Raw genomic sequence first — 25,398 nt, forward strand, 5'->3', positions numbered from 1 at the left:
TTCTATGGCCATTAACATCTGTTTGTGGTTTTTTAAAAACTTGTTTAATTTGGTGAAGGATTTTTAAAAATTTTATAGTGTTCTACAGTTTTCAAAGGTTTCATGCAGATGATTTCATATAATACCATAATAACCCTCCTTTTCCCCAGTACTGTTATATTGTCCCTCCCTCCTTCCCTCTCCCTACTGATAACTGCTAATTTGCTCCCTATGAGTTTGTTTCTTTTATGTTTTATTTACTAGTTTGTTGTATTTTTTCGATAGCACATATATGTAATATCATACAGTATTTGTCTTTCTCTGTTCAATTTCTTTCACTTAGCATAGTGCCCCCAAGTTCATCTATGTTGCTTCAGAAGGCAGAATTTCATTCTTTTTATGGCTGAGTAATATCTATATACTTGGGGGGGTGGTGTATGTGTGTGTGCATGTATGACATCTTTTTAATCCATTCACCTGTTGATATACATTTGGATTGCTTCCATACATTGACAATTATAAATAAAGTAATTCTGAACATTGGGGAGCATTTATCTAGGTTTTTTGGATACATACCTAGGAGTGGAATTGCTGGGTCATATGATAATCCTATTTTTAGTTTTTTGAGAAACCTCCATATTGCTCCTCTGGTGGCCCAGATGGTAAAGAATCTGCCTGCAATGTGGGAGACCTGGATTCAATCCCTGGGTTGGGAAGATCCCCTGGAGGAGAGCATGGCAACCCACTCCAGTATTCTTGCCTGGAGAATCCCTGTGGACAGAGGAGCCTGGTGGGCTGCAGTCCACGGGGTTGCAAAGAATCGGATGACTAAGTATTCACTCAGCACAGCACATCCTGCTTTCCATAGTGGCTGCACAAAGTTACATTTCCACCAACAGTGTATGTGGATTCCCTTTACTCCACATCCTTGCCTACTGTTATTTGTGTTCTTTTTGATGATAGCCATTCTGACTAGTGTGAGGTGATATCTGGAGATGAAAAAGAAACTACAAAGGGAAAAAAAAAAAGAAGCTACAACTGACACCACAGAAATACAAAGGCTTATATGGGACTGCTAAAAACAACTATATACCAATAAATGACAACCTAGAAGAAGTGGACATATTCTTCAAAAGATACAATCTCCCTAGACTGAGCCAGGAAGAAATAGAAAATATGAGCAGACTAATTACTAAGAATGAAATTTAATCAGTAATTTAAGAACTCCCAATGAACAAAAGTTGAGGATTAGATGGCTTCACAGGTAAATTCTACCAAACATTTAGAGAAGAGTTAGCAACTCTTCCAACAACACAAGAGAAGACTCTACTCATGGACATCACCAGATAGTCAATACCAAAATCAGATTGATTATATTCTTTGCAGCCAAAGATGGAGAAACTCTATACGGTCAGCAAAAACAAGACCAGGAGCTGACTGTGGCTCAGATCATGAACTCCTTATTGCCAAATTCAGACTTAACTTGAAGAAAGTAGGGAAAACCACTAGACCATTCAGGTATGACCTAAATCAAATCCCTTACGATTATACAGTGTAAGTGACAAATAGAGTCAAGGGATTAGATCTGATAGACAGACTGCCCACAGAAGTTTGTGATTGTACAGGGATCAAGACCATCCCCAAGAAAAATAAATGCAAAAATGCAAAATGGCTGTCTGAGGAGGCCTTACAAATAGCTGTGAAAAGAAGAGAAGTGAAAACCAAAGGAGAAAAGGAAATATATACCCATTTGAATGCAGAGTTCCAAAGAAGAGCTAAGAGAAATAAGAAAGCCTTCCTCAGTGATCAATGCAAAGAAATAGAGGAAAACAACAGAATGGGAAAGACTAGAGATCTCTTCAAGAAAATTAGAGATACCGAGGGAATATTTCATGCAAAGGTGGGTACAATAAAGGACAGAAATGATATGGACCTAACAGAAGCAGAAGATATTAAGAAGAGGTGGCAAGAACACACAGAAGAACAATACAAAAAAGATCTTCATGACCCAGAAAATCACGACAGTATAATCACTCACCTAGAGCCAGACATCCTAGAACGCAAAGTCAAGTGAGCCCTAGGAAGCATCACTACGAACAAAGCTAGTGGAGGTGATGGAATTCCTAAATTAGAATTTTTAGGATTTCAAATCCTAAAAGATGATGCTGTGAAAGTTCTGCACTCAATATGCCAGCAAATTTGGAAAAGTCAACAGTGGCCACAGGAATGGAAAAAGTTAGTTTTCATTCCAATCCCAAAGAAGGGTGATGCCAGAGAATGCTCAAATTACCACACAATTGCACTCGTCTCACACACTAGCAAAGTAATGCTCAAAATTCTCCAAGCCAGGCTTCAACAGTACGTGAACAATGAACTTCCTGATGTTCAAGCTGGATTTAGAAAAGGCAGAGGAACCAGAGATCAAATTGCCAACATCCATTGGATCATCAAAAAAGTGAGAGAGTTCCAGAAAAACATCTACATTATTGACTATTTCAAAGCTTTTGACTGTGTGGATCACAACAAACTGTGGAAAATTCTTCAAGAGATGAGAATACCAGCCTCTTGAGAAATCTGTATGCAGGTCAGGAAACAACAGTTAAGAGTCAATAACCTGAGATATGCAGATGACACCACCCTTATGGTAGAAAGTGAAGAACTAAACAGCCTCTTGATGCAAGTGAAACAGGAGAGTGAAAAAGTTGCCTTAAAACTCAACATTCAGAAAACTAAGATCATGGCATTTGGTCCCATCAGTCAGTTCAGTCGCTCAGTCGTGTCTGACTCCTTGCGAACCCATGAATCGCAGCACGCCAGGCCTCCCTGTCCATCACCAACTCCCGGAGTTCACTCAGACTTACGTCCATCCAGTCAGTGATGCCATCCAGCCATCTCATCCTCTGTCATCCCCTTCTCCTCTTACCCCACTCCCTCCCAGCCTCAGACTCTGCCAATGAGTCAACTCATCCTATGAGGTGGCCAAAATACTGGAGTTTCAGCTTTAGCATCATTCCTTCCAAAGAAATCTCAGGGCTGATCTCCTTCAGAATGGACTGGTTGGATCTCCTTGCAGTCCAAGGGACTCTCAAGAGTCTTCTCCAACACCACAGTTCAAAAGCATCAATTCTTCGGTGCTCAGCCTTCTTCACAGTCCAACTCTCACATCCATACATGACCACAGGAAAAACCATAGCCTTGACTAGACGAACCTTTGTTGGCAAAGTAATGTCTCTGCTTTTTAAGAAGCTATCTAGGTTGGTCATAACTTTCCTTCCAAGGAGTAAGCGTCTTTTAATTTCATGGCTGCAATCACCATCTGTAGTGATTTTGGAGCCCAGAAAAATAAAGTCTGACACTGTTTCCACTGTTTCCCCATCTATTTCCCATGAAGTGATGGGACCGGATGCCATGATCTTTGTTTTCTGAATGTTGAGCTTTAAGCCAACTTTTTCACTCTGCACTTTCACTTTCATCAAGAGGCTTTTGAGTTCCTCTTCACTTTCTGCCATAAGGGTGGTGTCATCTGCATATCTGAGGTTATTGATATTTCTCCCGGCAATCTTGATTCCAGCTTGTGTTTCTTCCAGTCCAGCATTTCTCATGATGTACTCTGCATATAAGTTAAATAAGCAGGGTGACAATATACAGCCTTGATGTACTCCTTTTCCTATTTGGAACCAGTCTGTTGTTCCATGTCCAGTTCTAACTGTTGCTTCCTGACCTGCATACAGATTTCTCAAGAGGCAGGTCAGGTGGTCTGGTATTCCCATCTCTTTCAGAATTTTCCACAGTTTATTGTGATCCACACAGTCAAAGGCTTTGGCATAGTCAATAAAGCAGAAATAGATGTTTTTCTGGAACTCTCTTGCTTTTTCCATGATCCAGAGGATGTTGGCAATTTGATCTCTGGTTCTTCTGCCTTTTCTAAAACCAGTTTGAATATCAGGAAGTTCACAGTTCATGTATTGCTGAAGCCTGGCTTGGAGAATTTTGAGCATTATTTTACTAGTGTGTGAAATGAGTGCAATTGTTTGAGCATTCTTTGGCATTGCCTTTCTTTGGGATTGGAATGAAAACTGACCTTTTCCAGTCCTGTGGCCACTGCTGAGTTTTCCAAATTTGCTGGCATATTGAGTGCAGCACTTTCACAGCATCCTCTTTCAGGATTTGAAAGAGCTCAACTGGAATTCCATCACCTCCACTAGCTTTGTTCGTAGTGATGCTTTCTAAGGCCCACTTGACTTCACATTCCAGGATGTCTGACACTAGGTGAGTGATCACACCATCGTAATTATCTGGGTCATGAAGATCTTTTTTGTACAGTTCTTCTGTGTATTCTTGCCATCTCTTCTTAATATCTTCTGCTTCTGTTAGGTCCATACCATTTCTGTCCTTTATGGAGCCCATCTTTGCATGAAATGTTCTCTTGGTATCTCTAATTTTCTTGAAGAGATGTTTTCCTCTATTTCTTTGCATTGATCACTGAGGAAGGCTTTCTTATCTCTCCTTGCTATTCTTTGGAACTCTGCATTCAGATGCTTATATCTTTCCTTTTCTCCTTTGCTTTTCGCTTCTCTTCTTTTCACAGCTATTTGTGAGCCCTCCCCAGACAGCCATTTTTCTTTTTTGCATTTCTTTTCCATGGGGATGGTCTTGATCCCTGTCTCCTGTACAATGTCATGAACCTCATTCCATAGTTCATCAGGCCCTCTATCTATCATCACTTCATGGCAAATAGATGGGGAAACAGTTGCAGACTTTGTTTTTGGGGGCTCCAAAATCACTGCAGATGATGACTGCAGCCATGAAATTTAAAGATGCTTACTCCTTGGAAGAAAAGTTATGACCAACCTAGACACCTTCTTAAAAAGCAGAGACATTACTTTGCCAAAAAAGGTCCATCTAGTCAAAGCTGTGGTTTTTCCAGTAGTCATGTATGGATGTGAGAGTTGGACTCTGAAGAAGGCTGAGCGCCGAAGAATTGATGCTTTTGAACTGTGGTGTTGGAGAAGACTCTTGAGAGTTCCTTGGACTGCAAGGAGATCGAACCAGTCCATTCTAAAAGAAATCACTTTACAAAGAATAAATTAAAGTGAAAACAATAAACAAAAAAAATAAAATAAAGAAAAATAAAAGAAATCAATCCTGAATATTCATTGGAAGGGCAGATGCTGAAGCTGAAACTCCAGTACTTTGCCACCTGATGTGAAGAGCTGACTCATTTGAAAAGACCCTGATGCTGGGAAATATTGAAGATGAGGGGAGAAGGGGACAACAGAGGTTGAGATGGTAGGATAGCATCACTGACTCAATGGACATAAGTTGGAGTAGACTCTTGGAATTGGTGATGGACAGGGAGGCCTGGCATGCTGCAGTCCATGGGGTTGCAACGAGTCATACACGACTGAGCGATTGAACTTAACGAGCAACTGTTAGCATCTAGCCCTCTGAAACTATTTTTAAAAATTGAGGAAGAAGAAACACTCCCAGACTCATTCAGTGAGATCAGGATCACCCTGTTACCGAAACCAAATAGATACATCACACACAAAAAGGAAATGACAGGCCATTATCACGGATAAATATAGATGCAAAAGTCAGCAAAATATTAGCAATCCAAATCCAAAAATACTTTAAAAGGATCATAAACTATGATCAATTGGAATTTATTCCAGGGATACAAGGATTTTTCAGTATCTTCAAATCAATCAGTGTAATATACCACATTAACAAGTTGAAGAGTAAAACCATATGGTCATCTACTGAGAAAAAACCTTTTGATGAAGTTGAACATTTGTTTATGATAAAAACTATCCAGAAAGTGGGCCTACAGGGAACTTGCCTCAACATAATAAGGGCAGTATATAACAAACCCACAGCTAACAGCATACTCAAAGGTGAAAAGCTGAAAGCATTTCCTCTAAGATCAGAAACAAGACAATGATGTCCATTCTTCCCACTTTTTATTCAACATGGTTTGGAGCTTCTAGCTATAACAATCAGAGAAGAAAAAGAAATTAAAGGAATCTAAATTGAAAAGGTAGAAGTAAAGCTGTCACTGTTTGTAGATGACATGATACTGTAAATAGAAAATCCTAAAATGCCACCAGAAAACTACTAGAGCTCATCAATTAATTTGGTAAAGTTGCTGGATACCAAATTAACATATAGAAATCAGTTGCATTTCTGTATATTAACAAGGAAGTATCAGGAAGAGAAATTCAGGGAACAATCTCACTTACCATCACATCAAAAAGAATAAAATATTTAGGAATAAACCTACCTAAGTAGGAAAACCTTATACTTGGAAAACTATTAGATGCTGATGAAAAAATTGAAAATGACACAAACACACGGAAAAGATAAACCATGTTCTTGGATTAGAGAATCAATGTTGTTAATGACCATGCTGCCCAAGGCAACCTACAGACTCAGTGTAATTCCTGTCAAAATGCTAATGGCATTTTTCACAGCAGTAGAGCAAATAAGTTTAAAATTTGTATGTAAAACACAAGACTCAGAATAGCCAAAGCTATTTTAAGAAGAACAGGAGGAATCACGCTCCCTGACTTCACTACAAAGCTACAGTAATCAGAAGAGTATGGACTGGCACAAAAACAAATACAAAGATCAACAGGACAGAATAGAGAGCCCAGAAACAAATTCACACTTTTGATTGGTTAATCCATGACAGAGGAGGCAAGAATATACAATAGAGAAAAGAGAGTCCCGTCAGTAAGTTGTGCTGGAAAAACTGGACAGCTCCATGTACAAGAATGAAATTAGAACCTTTTCTAGTATCGTTACAAAAATAAACTCAAAATGGATTAAAGACCTAAACATAAAAGCACATACTGTAAAACTCCTAAAGGAAAACATAGGCAGAACACTCTTTGACATAAATTCCAGCAATATTTTATGGGATCCATCTCTTAAAGCAAAAAATAAATAAAAGGGACCTAATTAAACTTAAAATTTTTTGCACAGCAAAGGAAACCACCAACAAAATGAAAAGACAGCCAACTGAATGGGAGAAGGTATTTGCAAATAAAATGACTGATAAGGCATTAATATTCAATATATATCAACAACTTACATAACTCAGCATCAAGCTACCATATGATCCTTTAATCCCACTCCTGGGCGTATACCTGGAGAAGAACATTGTCTGAAAGGTTACATGCACCCCAGTGTTCATTGTAGCACTGTGTACAACAGCCAAGACATGGAAACAACATAAATGTCCATCGGCAGAGGAATGGATAAAGAAGATGTGGTACATACACACAATGGAACATTACTCAGCCGTTAAAAGGAGCAAAGTAATGCCATGGATGAAACTAGAGATTGTCATATTGAGTGAGGTATAACAGAGAACGAGAAATATCATGAGGTATCCCTTATTTGTGGAATCTAAAAAAAAAGATACTAATGAACTTATTTACAAAACAGAAACTCACAGACTTAAAGAACAAACTTATGGTTACAAGACAGGAAAGAATGTATATGTATAACTGAATCATTTTGTTGTACGCTTGAAAGTAATAACAACATTGTTAATCAGCTGTACTTCACTATCAAAAAGTTTAAAAAAAAATGGGCAGAAGAACTGAGGAGACATTTTTTTTTTTTCCCTAAAGAAGACATACAGATGGCCAGTAGTCATATGAAAAGGTGGTCAACATTGCTAATCTTCAGGAAAATGTCCATGATTCTTCACTGAACTCTGCCTAAGAAAATGTGCCAGGGAGGCGCCATCCATCCACATCAGGCCTGGCCCAGGGCCTCTGCCTGAGCCCACAGCCAGCCTGCATCTGGATCGTGGGCCAGTTGTTCACATGCAGAGCTGCCTGCATGGAAGGTGTCAACCTGAGCCCGATAGGCAAAAACATGGTTTCCACATTTCCCCTTGGTGCTTCCTGGATCAGAACTTCAGACTCTCTTTCAGCCCTATTAATAATGAAGGGGAAAAGAGAGGCTCTTCTGTCATGAAGGTGGTTGATGCTGATGAATTTTATTTTTACACCTCAGGATTTCTCTTTCCTTCGTCATTCAGGAAATCTGTTAGATAACTGAATGATGTCAGTGCAGACCTCCTCCCTATCTCCTGACACTAGATATGGGCAGTTTGAAGTAGGCTTCAAGGATCAGCTCAGAGCAGGGAGCCAAGTTTCCACCCATAACCATGTGGTGACCGGGTGACAGCACAGAGGAGAGGACGGGGCTGTGTGCCTGCTGCAGGGGGGGGAATGTTAGGAGCTGAAGCTCCAGCCTCCCATTAGGGCTCTAGCTGAGTAGCTCCTCAGCTCACAGGTCTGTGACACGAAACACCAAAAAAAAAACAAAACCCATCTTGGAAGTCCTTGCAGACCCCCTTACCACATCAGTTCAACTAGTCTAGATTCTGGGGTTCAAAACCTTGTGATTTATAGAGCAAATGTCCCTTAAAGTCAGTGTAGGAAATTGCAGATTGGGCAGTTGGTGAAAACCAGAGGGTAAAAGCCTCTGGCATTTAAAAATTCTTTGATAAGATTAGCTGAAATATCCCAGTGACCAAAATAGGCTATTTTTAACACCCGGCACCTTGTCAGCATACACAGGACACTCACCTTAATCGGAGATGGGGGAATTTTAACATTTTCTTTCTGAAGAAGGTCAGAGTATCCAGAGGGTGTGTGGGTGATGTCTGTATCAGGTCTGTTATATGAGGTTTTGTTACCAGCCCATGTTTAGCATAGCCAGAACCACAACTGTTTCTTAATGACACTTAGCTGCTGTATAAAGGCATATAACAAGAAAAATCTCTTGTACTGTAGTTTTTATTTTCCTGTCCAGGACCACTGAAGGTGCCTCTCTCACGTCACACCCTGGTGACAGGATCTGAACTCCAGAGCACTGGACTTCACCTCAAACCAGTGACCTATGTAGTGCACCCTCAGGGGTCCAGGTTCCTGTAGGTGGCATTTTGTGTTTCAGCATCTCTCAGTGGGACCACTGTTGACATTTTGGGGGAGCAGAAAGGAGGAGGAGAGGCGTGCTGGGGTTGGGCTTGGGCACTTTATAGTATAAGGCTGCCTCTTGCAATGAGGAATGAGTAGCCTGTCTACTCCCCTCCCCTACAGTCAGTGCCAGAAAATCTGTTTCCTAATACACATTTTCAACTGTCCCCATGAGAAAGAGAAACACAGTTAAGAAACTCTATAGGCAGAAGTGAGTAGTACAATTTCAAACCTCTTGCCTAGCTGAGGAAGAAGAGTTTGGACACCACGTGGCCAGTCTGAATGGAGGCATCTTCTAAGGAAGCATTATTCTGAGCCTACGAGACTTGTACTGTGTAGTTTCCCACAGGTGATCTTATTTGTGGCCTCAGAGAAAGAAGAAACTCAATTAGATGAGCAGAGAGAGGTGGAGATGAGAAAATGTTCAGACTGGAGACTGATGCATGCCCTTGTTTCTGAATTCTGTGCCAGTCCCTGGCTCCCCAAGCGTCTCATAAGACCTGCTGGACTTTCCACTCTTAGATTCCATGGGATCATCCACAGCCTTAAAATCAATCTCCTCCCCCCTTCAAAATAAACCTCCCTCTCCCTTTGTTTTTGGCCTAAGCTAGTTTAAGGTGTTTCAGTTATTTTTAACCAGAAAAACGTGACTCAGAACTTATACTTGAAAGGATAATTTTTAATGCATGATGCTCATAAAACAAGCCATAAACAGCAAGATCATGGAGTACGTGTAGTACATGCGGTGACTCGGTTTTCCTGGAATTTATGGTTTACACAATTTCCCTCTTTCAGTCCAGTGTCCGAGTCTCACAGTAAATTATATGGTCACCCTTTCCAGAGGATCCAAAGTGGACAACCTAGTCTTTATGAAGAAAGTTTATCTTAACAGAAGAAGGACTTCAGCTAAAAGGAAGAGGAAATTTTTTGCCTCAGAGTCTCTTAGCTGTAGATGTACCTGGGCATGGTTTAAGATGAAATATAGCTGACTCCCAAGCCGTCAGGCTATGTTGTTATTGTTCAGTCGAGAAGTTGTGTCCAACTCTCTGCGACCCCATGGACTGCATGCAGAACGTCAAGCTTCCCTGTCCTTGACTACCTCCCAGAGTTTGCTCAAATTCACGACCATTGAGTCGGTGACGTCACCCAACCATTTCATCCTCTGTCTCCCCCTTCTCCTCCTGCCCTCAATCCTTCCCAGCATCAGGGCCTTTTCCAGTGAGTCGGCTCTTTGAATGAGGTGGCCAAAGAATTGGGAGTTTCAGCTTCAGCATCAATCCTTCCAGTGAATATTCAGGGTTGATTTCTTTTAGGATTGACTGGTTTGACCTTGCAGTCAAAGCAGTCAGCCTGTTGTGGTGGCGGTTCATTCGGTAAGTTGTGTCTGGCTCTTTGTGACCCCATGGATTATAGCCCACTAGGCTCTTCTGTCCATGGAATTCTCCAGGCGAGAATACTGGAGTGGGTTGTTCTGCTCTCCTCCAGGGCATCTTCCTGACTCAGGGATTGAACCCTCATCTTTTACATCCTGCATTGGCAGGCAGGTTCTTTATCATTCACAGCACCTGGGATCAGGCTATAGCTAAATAAAAGAGGAGAGAGTAAGATTACCCTATTCTGTTTATTTTCACTGACAAACTCCTATTTTAAAATCTGTTACTGTGACCCATGGAAGTAACTAATTCTGGTTGGGTAGACAGATTGGCAAGTGTTTCAGGTTTATAATCTATTAAGAGGAATATTATCTAATCACAGTGCTTAGATGACCCTGTCTAATTGGAGTCTTTTTTTTATGGGAAGAGGAGCAAAGCAGCAAAAGGATTCTCTCCTTTATGAGAGCAATGGGGATTTCCAAGGTTAAGGGACATGTGAAGAGCAGATCTCGGTGAAATTCTAGAGGTCACACTGAAGCAGCACTTGGCAAAAGCCACTGAACCTCTGGCCCCAGTCCATGGGTGGTTTCACATTTGGGGTTCCTATTCTGGATTAATGGCACTCTGATACAGAGTCCAAAGTCAGAAACTGCTCTTTTCTTTATTTGCTTTTGGCTCTTTAATTTTATTTCATCGATTTTGAATATGTGGGTAGTATTTTGCATACAGTGTCTGATCCTTTTTCTTGTAGCAATTCATTTATCAGACTTTATCTAGTTAGTCATGTGGCTGTATTCATCACTGGGGCCAAGTTGCTCTGATCATAGAGGTTCAATCCTATAAGCCCCAGAGAGCTGACATTAGTAACAGGCAAGCATAGTTGTTCCATAAGGACTACTTAACTTAAATCTTCAGCCATCACCACATTATGTGTCACAGGGTAACAGTTTTCACTCCCACAAAGAGATATATTGTTTTGAATTCTCAGTCTACAGGGTTTTGTTTTGTTGCTATATTTAGCACCTTCTCTGTTGTCTTTATCCATTTTGTTCCCTTTCTCCCATCCAATCCCATTCCCCTTTAGGCTCAGCTATATTTACAGATCCAATGTATTGTAATGTATTTACCTATAGAAGGCTCTGAAGTAGATCAATACATTCATTAAATCCAAGGTCACTCTCCACCTAGGCTGGAATTCACGTGCTCTCCTATCTCCCACTCTGTTGAATCTGTCTTCTTTCTCCATCACAGCTTCAAATGACCTGCTAAGAAAGTAAATGGAAACGTTGATATCAAAAGCATAACACAGGTCTGACATTAAGGCCCTGACAATGTGGACATAGCCCAAATTTGAATACACATCTCCCTTTAATGAGTTTAAAGTCTAAAGTTCAAAATTCTTAAGTCAATGTCCAGAAACCAACTTCCAAGTTTCTTGTCCTTTTCCATTTTGTCAGAACTCCAGTGATTTCCAAGTGATGGAGAAAAAACAGAGGAAAATATTTTGATTAGTCTCATTAGGCTGTTGGTCAGTCAATGCTAGTCGTCCAGAACTCATGACCTCTAAATTTAAATGCACACAGGAGATATATATTTACCATTAGACATTGTTCTGTGTTAGAAAATTTGTCTGTGAACACACTCCACTCTCTGAAAGTGGCTTTCGAGATGTCGCTGTCTTCTTTCCGAGTTTAGAAATACACAATGGCAGCAGCTGTCGTCACCACTTCTCATTTGACTTGCCCTTCTTCCCTATCCTGCAGCATCTCTTCACTTTCATTTCTTCTTTGAGCCCCATGTTCCTGTCTCTACTCTGATCCTCCAGCTCCCACACTGTGGTGAATGAAAGTGGGACTTTTTCTAGTTTTCTGACCTTTACTATATCTTCTAGAAAAGGCATTTTCTATTCTGCTCAAAGCAGTTGGCGTTTCCTATCCATGGGTTCTGCATCTGCAAATTCAGCCATCCACAGGTCAGATGTGCAGTTGGCTGAATCTGGAGAGTTTGAACTCACAGATACAGGATCCAGTAAATGACTTGAACATGCAGGAATTTTGATATCCATGGAAGTTCCTGAAACCAGTCTCCTGTAGATCAAGGGAAAACTGTATCTTTGGTCCATGCCTTCTTGCTGGGAAATTGCTTAGGTCTAAAAACCTGCCTTCTGGCAGAGGTACTCCCTTCTCATATTTTTTTGCTTTTGGAGAATCATGTTAAACAGATTCCCGAACAAAGCTGCTGTTGATGCTTCTGAAGCGTGTGTCCCTGGGGCTTACAGACCGGCAGTGCCTCTGCTGAGGGCACCTTCAGATGAAGTCCTTCCCTACTTTTGGATATTCAAACCTTAAGCAACATTTTCTCTTGAGGCTTCTTTTGCTGCAGCTCTGGCTTTGCCTCTAGTGTATTAGCTTCCCCTTCCTGGATGCTCCTCATTTTGGGGGAAGGTTCCACTGACTTCTAACAGATCACCATGTTTCTCAAGCTGGTCTCCTGCTTTCCCAAGTTGTTTGCTGGAATTAAGAGCCTGTCTTCCTTTCGCATTTTCTTTGACTTCTGGCCCAGACATTTGTTCTCAAATGCCCTCCTCTGGTGTTGTGGGATGATGTCCCGTAAGGAAAAATATCAAATCAACAGATGAATGGATAAACATTCATTTAACTGCTCAGCAATAACAAGTAAGGAAAAGTTCAGTTCAGTTGCTCAATTGTGTATGATTCTTTGCAACCCCATGAACTGCAGCACGCCAGGCCTCCCTGTCTATCACCCAGTGCTGGGAGCTTACTCAAACTCATGTCCATTGAGTCAGTGATGCCATCCAACCATCTCATCCTCTGTTGTCCCCTTCTCCTCCCACCTTCAACCTTTCCCAGCATCAGGGTCCTTTCAAATGTGTCAGTTCTTTGCATCAGGTGGCAAGGTATTAGAGTTTCAGCTTCAGCATCAGTTCTTCCAATGAACACCCGGCACTGATCTCCTTTAGGATGGACTGGTTGGATCTCCTTGCAGTCAAAGGGACTCTCAAGAGTCTTCTCCAACATCACAGCTCAAAAGCATCAATTCTTTGGCACTCAGCTTTCTTTATAGTCCAACTCTCACATCCATACATGACTATTGGAAAAAGCAAAGACTTGACTAGATGGACCTTTGTTTGCAAAGTAATGTGTCTGCTTTTTTAGTATGCTGTCTAGGTTAGTCATAACTTTCCTTCCAAGGAACAAGCTTAATTTCATGGCTGCAGTCACCGTCTGCAGTGATCTTGGAGCCCCCCAAATAAAGTCTGTCACTGTTTCCATTGTTTCCCCATCTATTTGTGAAGTGATGGGACCGGATGCCATGATCTTAGTTTTCTAAATCTTGAGTTTTAAACCAACTTTTCCTTTCTCCTCTTTCACTTTCATCAAGAGGCTCTTTAGTTCTTCTTCACTTTCTGCCATAAGGGTGGTGTCATCTGCATATCTCAGGTTATTGATATTTCTCCCGGAAGTCTTGATTCCAGCTTGTGCTTCACCAAGCCCGGCATTTTGCAGGATGTACTCTGCACATAAGTTGAATAAGCAGGGTGACAATATACAGCCTTGATGTACTCCTTTCCCAATTTGGAAGCAGTCTGTTGTTCCATGTCCGGTTCTAACTGTTGCTTCTTGACCTGCATACAGATTTCTCAGGAAGCAGGTAATGTGGTCTAGTATTCCCATCTCTTGAAGAATTTTCCACAGTTTGTTGTGATCCACACAATCAAAGGTGTTGGTATAGTCAATAAAGCAGAAGTAGATGTTTTTCTGAAACTCTCACTTTTTCAATGATCCAACAGATGTTGGCAATTTGATCTCTGGTTGCTCTGCCTTTTCTAAATCCAGCTTGAACATCTGGAAGTTCAAGCTTAATGTACTGTTGAAGCCTGGCTTGGAGAATTTTGAGCATTATTTTGTTAGTGTGTGAGATGAGTGCAATAGTGTGGTAGTTTGAGCATTCTTTCGCATTGCCTTTCTTTGGGATTGGAATGAAAACTGACCTTTTCCATTCCTGTGGTCACTGTTGAGTTTTCCAAATTTGCTGGCATATTGAGTGCAGCACTTTCACAGCATCACCTTTTAGGATTTGAAATAACTCAACTGGAATTCCATCACCTCCACTAGCTTTGTTAGCAGTGACACTTCCTAAGGCCCACTTGACTTCACATTCCAGGATGTCTGGCTCTAGGTGAGGGATCACACCATCATGATTATCTTGGTCATGAAGATCTTCTTTGTATTGTTCTTATTTCTATTCTTTCCACCTCTTCTTAATATCTTATGCTTCTCTTAGGTCCATACCATTTCTATCCTTAATTGTGGGCAAATTTGCCTGAAATATTATTCCCTTGGTATCTCTAATTTTCTTGAAGGAATCTCTAGTCGTTCCCATTCTGTTGTTTTCCTCTATTTCTTTGCATTGATCACTAAGAAAGGCTTTCTTATCTCCCCTTGCTATTCTTTGGAACTCTGCATTAAAATGGGTATATCTTCCCTTTTCTCCTTTGCATTTCACTTCTCTTCTTTTCAGAGCTATCTGTAGCTCCTCAGACAACCATTTTGTCTTTTTGCATTTCTTTTTGTTGGGGATGGTCTTGATCACTGCCTCCTGTACAATGTCATGAACCTCTGTCCTTAGTTCTTCAGACACTCTGTCCATCAGATCTAATCCCTTGAATCTATTTCTCACTTCCACTGTATAATCATAAGGGATTTGATTTAGGTCATACCTGAATGGTCTAGTGGTTTTCCCTACTTTCTTCAATTTCAGTCTGAATTTGGCAATAAGGAGTTCATGATCTGAGCCACAGTCAGCTTTACATCTTGTTTTTGCTGACTGTATAGAGCTTCTCCATCTTTGGCTGCAAAGAACATAAATCAGTATGTTTTCAGTATTGACCATCTGGTGATGTCCATGTGTAGAGTCTTCTCTTGTGTTTTTAGAAGAGCGTGTTTGCTATGACAAGTGTGTTTTCTTTGCAAAACTTTATTGCCCCACTTGGTTCTGTACTTCAAGGCCAAATTTACCTGTTACTCCAGGTTTTTCTCAACTTCCTACTTTTGCATTTCATTCCCCTATAAGGAAAAGGACATCTTTTTTGTGTGTTAGTTCTAGAAGGCCTTGTAGGTCTTCATAGAACCATTCAACTTCAGCTTCTTCAGCATTACTGGTTGGAAAATAGGCTTGGATTACCGTGATAGTGAATGGTTGGCCTTGGAAATGAACCAAGATCATTCTGTCATCTTTGAGATGGCATCCAAGAACTGTATTTTGGACTCTTGTTGACTATGATGGCTACTCCATTTCCTCTAAGGGATTCTTGCCCACAGTAGTAGATATAATGGTCATCTGAGTTAAATTTACTCATTCCTATCCATTTTAGTTTGCTGATTCCTAAAATTTTGATGTTCATTTTTGTCATCTGCTGTTTGAGCACTTCTAATTTGCCTTGATTCATGGACCTAACATTCCAGGTTCCTTCCCATGCAAGATTGCTCTTTATAGCATCAGACTTTACTTCCATCACCAGTCACATCCACAGCTGGGTGTTGTTTTTGCTTTGGCTCTGTCTCTTCATTCTTTCTGGAGTTATTTCTCCACTGATCTCCAGTAGCATATTGGGCACCTACCAACCTGGGGAGTTCATCTTTCAGTGTCGTATCTTTTTGCCTTTTCATACTGTTCATGGGGTTCTCAAATACTGAAGTATTTGAGTTTGCCATTGCCTTCTCCAGTGGAACCACGTTTTGTCAGAACCTTCCACCATGACCTGTCCGTCTTGGGTGACCCTACATGGCATGGCTCATAGATTCATTGAGTTAGGTGCTGGAGCAGTGGCTGTGCGGCACTGGAGCCACTGTGAGGAGGTACCCCATGTCCAATGGCAGAGAAGCACCAGCAGGACGGTGGAAGGGGGTGAAATTGCATTTAGAATCAAACCCCATACCCACCAGAGCTGCTCAGAGGTCTCAAACAAACCTTGTTCGCCCAAGGAACTGTTGACTAATCCTAACCAGACTCAGAAGGCTATTCTCTGTGCTAAACCAGACTCTAAAGGTGACATACCTTTAGAAATGGAAATCTAGAGAATCATTGTATGGGCATTCTGAAACTGTCAGAAACATCCCTTTTTTTGAAAAAATCTTGTCCAGTTTCTCCTGCTGGAGTGAGGTAATCCCTCCTAGGAGATAGTCTCCCATCAGAACAGAATGTACCTCAGTCCTGGTCTCAGTGTGAACTTACCCTTTCTGGTTCTCCTTTCATCTTTGAAATGCTTTCTTTTAGAATTTTAATTCTACAGATTTCTTGATCATGCTTTCTTGACCTGTTGGCAGTGCTCCAAGGACTGTAACCTTTTAATCAATTAAGTTATGCTTTGAGTATTTTGTGTAACTTTTTTTGGAAACTATTGAAATAAACTATTGAATAGAGTTTTCAAATCTTTAAGGAGCTGTCTTACCATGAATTTTCATCTTAAAGCAGCCTCATAGGAATACTCTGAACAATATTTGATTCTCTGAGTATCCATGGACCAATCAAGTTAGCACATAAAATTAATCATCATCATTGTCTGATACATTCCACTGTCTGTGGAATCAGACAGTGGTGATGCTTGCATACATTTTGAATATACTAAAAACCACTGAATTGTACACATTAAAATTTGGTTAAAATTGTGAATTTTTATTATGTAATTTGAATCTCAATTTTAAAAAGTTAAAACCACAGGAAATACTGCTGCACATATATATATATACACACACACACATGATATATATATATATATATTTAGAGAGAGATACACATGTATATAAATGTGTATGTATAAGAATTGACAGTAACAAGGGCTAGCAGAGATACAGAGTAAGTATAATTCTTGTGCATTGCTGTTGGAAATGAAAACTGATACAGTCATTTTGAAAAGTGTTTGCTAGTTTCTTAAAAAATTAACTATACACTTACCTTAAGACTCAGGTATTCCACTCCTAGGTAATTACCCAGGAGAAATGCAGACATTCACATTAAAACTGTATGTAAATGTTGATATCTGCTTTATTTTACTCTCTCTGCCTCCTCAATGGAAACGGTGGGCACTTAGTGGGTAAATGGATGCACAGTCTGTCGTGCTGGGCAGTAACAAGGCAGGAACTATTGACACACCCCAAACAGAAGGATGTTAGATGCACTATGACAAGTGCAAGAAGCCAGGTCCAAAGGGCAATGTACTGTATGGTTCCACTTACACGGAAATCTAGAGGATTATCATGTGGACATTCTGGAAAAGGCGGAACTGTAAAGACAGAAAGTAGATCCGTGGTTTCCAGGTTCTGAGGGTAAGGATAGGGGATGACTAAACAAGAGGTGAGGGGGGATTTGAGGGCTGATGAAACTGTTCTGTATCTTCACTGGGGTAATAGTAACACAACATACGTATTTGTCAAAACTCCTAGAACTACATGGTTAAAAAAAAATCTAAATTTTATTATACAAAATTATCTTAATTTATAAAAATGGGGGAAATGGATGTATGTGTGCTTGGGATGTGCACGATGCTCAATCACTTAGTCGCGTCTGACTCTTTGCAACTCCAGGGCCTGTAGCCCACCAGGCTCCTCTGTCCATGGGATTCTCCAGGCAAGAACACTGGTGGGTTACCATTTCCTCCTGCAGGGGATCTTCCTGACCCAGGGATTGAACCCATATCTCCTGTGGCTCCTTTGGCAGGCAGATTCTTTACTACTGAGCCATACACCATCTGACATATAATCAGGTACTCAGTAAATATTAAACATAACCTTTTTTTAAAACAGGTTAAATGATACAGATACCTACAACAAAAACTAAACTTTAATTTGTTTTAAGTTATTGAAACTTTTTCTGTCAGCCTTATTGAAATAATAAATCCCTGAGGGTATTAGAAAAATTAAGTTGTGAATAGTTGCATTAAAGTTTCCATGACCTTTGTACATCCTTAATTTGGGGCAGGTATTTCATTTGCCCTTGATTTATGAAGTGCCAGAGAGATCCCAGCTCTCTTCAATTTGAATGGAAAAGAAGATGTCTAAAGGGGCTTGAGTCTCAAATTGTGGCTGACAGAACACTTAAGAGTCCCGATGTGAGGTAAAATGAAAAAGGTGAGCAGAAAGTAATGTGCGGTCCCTAAAACTAAGTCTGTTCAACTTGTAAGACTGCCCTTTATTCTGACATCATGTACTTTCTTTTTGGGGGGACTCAAATGGCTCTATTTTATTCTATTTATAAAATGGCTTTTATTTATGAAGAATCTGTCTGGTAATACCAGTTAAGATCCAAGCTGAGGGTGTTGTGTGCAGGGTCATGAACCTGGCTGTGCCGGCTAGCCCACCCGTGGTCGTGGTTTCCACTCTTCATCATTTCATCTCTGCCCAGGATTTTCATTCAGCTGACCTCAGCAAAGGCAGCAACCTAATGCAGCTCAGAAAAGTTTTGAAAATTCAGGAGGCATTTTCTAAGTTCCAAGGACTTACTCAGAAGTTTTGGATTGAAATGATCAAAACCTAGGCTTTGCAGGTCACACGTTTCCCCACCTAAACGGTGGAATTCATACCTCTTCAGATACTTTGCTGTTTCACCCTGTGTGCCTGGGGAACAAACAAAATATCCCTGGTTCCATCTTGGCTGTGTTTGGATCATGCCTTTCACCCTGGACTCAAATAGGATGCCCCCATGGCCACAAAGTCACAGGTGCTCCATCTGTGGCTTCACCTGCCAGGGAGAGGTCCTTCCATAGGTCTGTAAGAACATGCCTTCTAAAGACATTCTCTGAGCTGAATATGATTTCACTATGACTCTGCTGACAACCATGTTTATTTTTGCAACCACTCAAAAACTAGGTTGCCATGATGTGCAACAGGCTCTGGGAGCTCAGAGTCTAAATTGCCTGCTGTTGGCCAGTACTTTAGGATCAATCTAAATTTGTCTTGACAAATTATCGGTTCAGTTCAGCCGCTGAGTCATGTCTTGACTGTTTGCGACCCCATGGACTGCAGCACGCCAGGCTTCCCTGTTCTTCATTATCTCCCAGAGTTTGTTCAGACTCATCTCCATTGAGGCAATGATGCCATCCAACCATCTCATCCTCTGTTGCTCCTTTCTCCTCTTGCCATCAATCTTTCCCAGCATCAAGGTCTTTTTCAATGAGCTGGCTCTTCATATCAGGTGGCCAAAGTATTGAAGCTTCAACTTTAGCATCAGTAATCCAGTGAATATTTAGGGTTCAGGATTGATTGGTTTCATCTCCTTGAAGTCCAAGGGACTCTCAAGAGTCTTCTCTAGCGTGACAATTCAAAAGCATCAAACGATCAGCCTTCTATATGGTCCAACTCATATCCATACCTGACTACTGAAAAAAACATAGCTTTGACTGTATAGACTTTTGTTTGCAAAGTGATGTTTCAGTTTCATAATATGCTCTCTAGATTTGCCATAAATTTTCTTCCAAGGAGCAAATGTCTTTTAATTTCATAGCTGCAGTCACCATCTGCAGTGATTTTAGAGCCCAAGAAAATAAAGTCTGTCACTGTTTCCATTGTTTCCCCTTCAGTTTGCCAGGAAGTGATGGTACCGGATGCCATGATCTTCATTTTTTAAATGCTGAGTTTTAAGCCGACTTTTTCATTCTCCTCTTTCACGTTCATCAAGAGGCTCTTTAGTTACTCTTTGCTTTCTGCCATTAGGGTGATATCATCTGCCTATCTGAGGTTGTTGATATTTCTACTGGCAGTCTTGAATCCAGCTTGTGATTCACCCAGCCCCACATTTTGCATGATGTACACCATATACTAGTTAAATAAGCAGGGTGACAATATATAGCCTGTTGTACTCCTTTCCCAATTTGGAACCAGTCCATTGTTCCATGTTTGGTTCTAACTTATTTCTTGGCCTGCATATAGGTTTCTCAGGAGGCAAGTAAGATGGTCTGGTATTCCCATCTGTTTAAGAATTTTCCAGTTTGTTGTGATCCACACAGTCAAAGGCTTTAGTGTAGTTAATGAATTAGAAGTATATATTTTTTCTGGAATTTCCTTGCTTTTTCTATGACCCAATGACATGGTCAAGCAAGAGATGGCAAGAGTCAGCATGGACACCTTAGGAATCAGTGAACTAAAATGGATGGGAATGGGTGAATTTAATTTAGATGACCATTATATCTACTACTGTGGGCAAGAATCCCTTAGAAGAAATGGGGTAGCCCTCATAGTTAACAAAAGAGTCTGAGATACAGTCCTTGGATGCAATCTCAAAAATGACAGAATGATCTTGGTTCATTTCCAAGGCAAACCATTCGACATCACAGTAATCCAAGTCTGTGCCCCATCCATTGATGCTAAAGAAGCTGCATCAAGTGATTCTATGAAGACCTACAAGACCTTTTAGAACTACCACCAAAAAAAGAGGTCTTTTACATCATAGGGGATTGGAATGTAAAAGTAGGAAGTCAACAAATAGCTGAAATAAGACGCAAAAGTTTGGCCTTGGAGAACAAAATGAAGCAGGGCAAAGGCTAACAAAGTTTTGCCAAGAGAACATACTTGTTATAGCAAACACCTTCTTCCAACAACACGAGAGAAGACTACACGTGGGCATCACCAGATGGTTAATACTGTAATAAGATTGATTGTATTCTTCACTGCTAAAAATGGAGAAGCTCTATACAGTCAGCAAAAACAAGACCTGGAGCTGACTGTGGCTCAGATCATCAGCTCCTTATTGCAAAATTAAGACTTAAAGAAACTAGGGAAAACTAGTAGGCTCTTCAGGTATGACCTAAATTAAATACCTTATAATTATACAGTGGAAGTGACAGATAGATTCAAGGGATTAGAGCTGATAGACAAAGCCTGAAGAACTATGGATGGAGGTTTATAACACTGTACATGAAGCAGTAACCAAAACCATCTCAAAGAAAAAGAAAAGCAAGAAGGCAAAATTGTTGTCTCAGGAAGCTGTGCAAATAGTGGAGAAAAGAAGAGAAGTGAAAGGCAAAGGAGAAAGGGAAAGATACCTAACTGAATGCAGAGTTCCAGAGAATAGCAAGCAGAGACAAGAAAGCTTTCTTAAGTGAACAGTGCAAAAAAAAATAGAGGAAAACAATAGAATGGGAAGACTGGAGATCTCTCCGAGAAAATTGGAGATACCAGGGGAACATTTCATGCAAAGTTGGGCACAATAATGGACATAAATGGCAAAGACCTAACAGAAGCAGAAAAGATTAAGAAGAGGTGGCAACAATACACAGAAGAACTGTGCAAGAAAGGTCTTTATGACCCAGATAACCAGGATGGTGTGACATCCTGGAGTGTGAAGTCAAGTGGGCCTTTGGAAACATTATTATGAACAAAGCTAGTGGAGGTGATGGACTTCCAGCTGAGCTATTTCAAATCCTAAAAGATGATGCTGTTACAGTGCTGCACTCAATATACCAGCAAATCTGGAAAACTCAGCAGTGGCCACAGGAATGGAAAAGATCAGTTTTCATTCCAATCCCAAAGACGGTCAATGCCAAAGAGTGTTCAGGCCTTCTATACAGTTGTGCTCATTTCACATGCTAGTAAGGTAAAGCTCAAAACCCTTCAAGCTAGGCTTCAATAGTGAGCTGAGAACTTCCAGATGTACAAGCTGGATTTAGAAAAGCAAAGGAACCAGAGACTAAATTGCCAACATCAACTGGATCTTAGGAAAAGCAAGGGAATTCCAGAAAATACTTCATAATCTATGCATATGCGGTTTTCCTTACAGATATTTTTGTCAATCATTCCTTTTAACAAGCCCATAAAACAAGCCTACAAGATCAATTGTTCTTTGCCTTGGAGACTGTAATTTCTCTCTCTTCTCCCATCCTCTTGTCTCCCAATCTTGGAGTGATAGTATAAGATAAAAGACTGACCTACTTACCTTAAGGTGGAATTAACTTTATATTGCAAAGTCTGCATGGGGTCAGACTGAAGTCAGTCTCTGGCTGAAACCATATTTGACTCATTTTTTTTTGCTCCTGACTATTCTGCCTTTTGGGCTTCTCAGGTGACTTAGTGGGTAAAGAACCCTCCTGCCAATGCAGGAGATTCAGGAGACTTGGGTTTGTTCTCTGGTTCAGGAAGATTCCCTGAAGGAGGGTATGGCAACTCACTCCCGTATTCTTGCCTGGAGAATCCCATGGACAGAGGCGCCTACAGTCAGTCTGTATTGCAAAAGTTGGACACGACTGAATTAACTGAGCAATCACACACGTTCTGTTTCTTTATGTCACCTCCCCCTGTTATCCTGACAGCATTCCCCAAACAGTTATTTGAACAAGAATCTCTGCCTCAGGCTCTACTTCTGGGGAACTTGATCAAGACTGGCATGATCTCAAAGTTGCCACAAATGGTACAGATATGGAATGGTCCAGCTGCCTTTGAGAAAATTTGTCAAGAGCACTTCCCACTAGGGATAGTCCAGAATATGTGGCAATAAACCAACCCAGCCTCATCTTTTCGTGGGGGAGTAAGTTAGCCTCTGCATTTCAGGTTATTTTCCTGAAAGATAGGAGGAGCATTGTTGGTATTCAGTAAAACATATGATACATCATAATGTTGGAGAGCTTGGGACACAAAGGTACAAATTGTATTGAGGGGTGTATAAATGTCTTGTGGCTACTGAAACAAACTCCCACAAACTTAGTAGCATAAAGTAAACTTATTCTCTCATAGTTTTGAAGTCCAGGTGTCCAAAACCAGTATCAGTAGGTTGAAATGAAGTATATCAGCAGTAGGGCCACACTCCGTCTGGAGACTCCTGGGAGAATCTGTTCCTTGGTTCTCCCAGCTTCTGGTGACAGCCAGCATGTCTTGGTCTCTAGCTGCCTGACTCTTATCTCTGCCTCTGTGGGTACAGTGCCTTCTCTTCCATCTGTCCTGTATCTCCTTCTGTCTCCTGTTTATAAGAATACACTGCATTTAGGGCCCACCCTGTAGACCAGGATTCTTTCCTCATTTCAGGATCCTAACCTTTATCTCATTTAGAATGATCTTATTTCCATACAAAGTACCATTCACAGGTTCCAAGTTTTAAAATATGATAAATGTCCTTTAACAGAGGAATGGATAAAGAAGATGTGGTCCATATATACAATGAAATATTACTCTGCTATAAAAGAGAATAAAATAATGCCTGCAGCAACACAGATTGTCATAGGGATTGTCATACTAAGTGAAGTAAGTCAGACACAGGAAGACAAACATCATATGACGTCGCTTATACATGGAATCTTAGAAAGAAGGGTAAAGGGACTTCACTGGTGATCCAGTGGTTAAGAATCCACTTGAGTTCAGTCCCTGATTGGGGAACTAAGATCCCACATGCCATGGAGCAACTAAAGCATGTACCACAAGCTGCTGAGCCCGTGCAGGAGCCACAACTGGAGCCTGTGCACTGCAAGAAAAGATCCCACATGGTGCAGCAGAGATACTGCATGCTGCAACTAAGAGCCAAAGCAGCCGAATAAATCATTTTTTAAAAAACGATTGGCAGTCAAAGTGAATTTTTTAAGAAAAAGGGTACAAATGAACTTAAGTAAAAACAGAAGTAGAATCACAAATGTGGAAAACAGTCTTATAGTTAACAGGGGGTTGGGGGAATGATAAGCTGGGAGATTGGGACTGACGTATACACACTACTATATAAAATAGATACCTAATAAGAACCTGCTGTATAGCACAGGTTATGCTCAGTGCTCTGTAATGGCCTATATATATGGGAATTGAATCTTAAAAAAGAGTTGATATACCTATATGATTCAGTTTGCTTTACACCTGAAACTAACACTGCTGAGTTTTCCAAATCTGCTGGCATATTGTGCAGCACTTTGACAGCATCATCTTTCAGGATTTGAAGTAGCTCAACTGGAATTCCATCATCTCCACTAGCTTTGTTCGCAGTGATACTTTCTAAGGCCCACTTGACTTCACATTCCAGGATGTCTGGCTCTAGGTGAGTGATCACACCATCATGATTATCTGGGTCGTGAAGATCTTTTTTGTACAGTTCTTCTGTGTATTCTTGCCACCTCTTCTTAATATCTTCTGCTTCTGTTAGGTCCATACCATTTCTGTCCTTTATCGAGCCCATCTTTGCATGAAATGTTCCCTTGGTATCTCTAATTTTCTTGAAGAGATCGCTAGTCTTTCCCATTCTGTTGTTTTCCTCTATTTCTTTGCATTGATCGCTGAGGAAGGCTTTCTTATCTCTCCTTGTTATTCTTTGGAACTCTGCATTCAGATGCCTGTATCTTTTCTTTTCTCTTTTGCTTTTCTCTTCTCTTCTTTACACAGCTATTTGTGAGACCTCCCCAGACAGTCATTTTGCTTTTTTGCATTTCTTTTCTATGGGGATGGTCTTGATCCCTGTCTCCTGTACAATGTCACGAACCTCAGTCCATAGTTCATCAGGCACTCTATCTATCAGATCTAGGCCCTTAAATCTATTTCTCACTTCCACTGTATAATCATAAGGGATTTGAGTTAGGTCATACCTGAAGGGTCTAGTGGTTTTCCCTACTTTCTTCAATTTAAGTCTGAATTTGGCAATAAGGAACTCATGCCGGCAAATTTGGAAAACTCAGCAGTGGCCACAGGACTGGAAAAAGTCAGTTTTCATTCCAGTCCCAAAGAAAGGCAATGCCAAAGAATGCTCAAACTACCACACAATTGCACTCATCTCACACGCTAGTAAAGTAATGCTCAAAATTCTCCAAGCCAGGCTTCAGCAATACATGAACCGTGAACTTCCAGATGTTCAAGCTGGTTTTAGAAAAGGCAGAGGAACCAGAGACCAAATTGCCAACATCTGCTAGATCATCAAAAAAGTAAGAGAGTTCCAGAAAAACATCTATTTCTGCTTTATTGACTATGCCAAAGCCTTTGACTGTGTGGATCACAATAAACTGTGGAAAATTCTGAAAGAGATGGGAATACCAGACCACCTGATCTGCCTCTTGAGAAACCTGTAATGTAGGTCAG

At 40.7% G+C, this 25,398-nt stretch overlaps 1 long non-coding RNA gene across 1 annotated transcript; it reads right to left on the minus strand.

The window, feature by feature from the left end:
* Positions 1 to 10,236: 10,236 nt before the first annotated feature.
* On the minus strand, positions 10,237 to 12,215 carry LOC112580669. Its single transcript, XR_003105006.3, has 3 exons — positions 11,950 to 12,215; positions 11,479 to 11,616; positions 10,237 to 10,560 (listed from the first exon to the last, which is right to left on the minus strand). It is a non-coding gene; the product is annotated as an uncharacterized LOC112580669 (long non-coding RNA).
* Between the last annotated feature and the right edge of the window lie 13,183 nt (positions 12,216 to 25,398).

This window comes from Bubalus bubalis, chromosome 19 (assembly GCF_019923935.1).
Source record: "Bubalus bubalis isolate 160015118507 breed Murrah chromosome 19, NDDB_SH_1, whole genome shotgun sequence".
NCBI classification, from domain to species: Eukaryota; Metazoa; Chordata; class Mammalia; order Artiodactyla; family Bovidae; genus Bubalus; species Bubalus bubalis.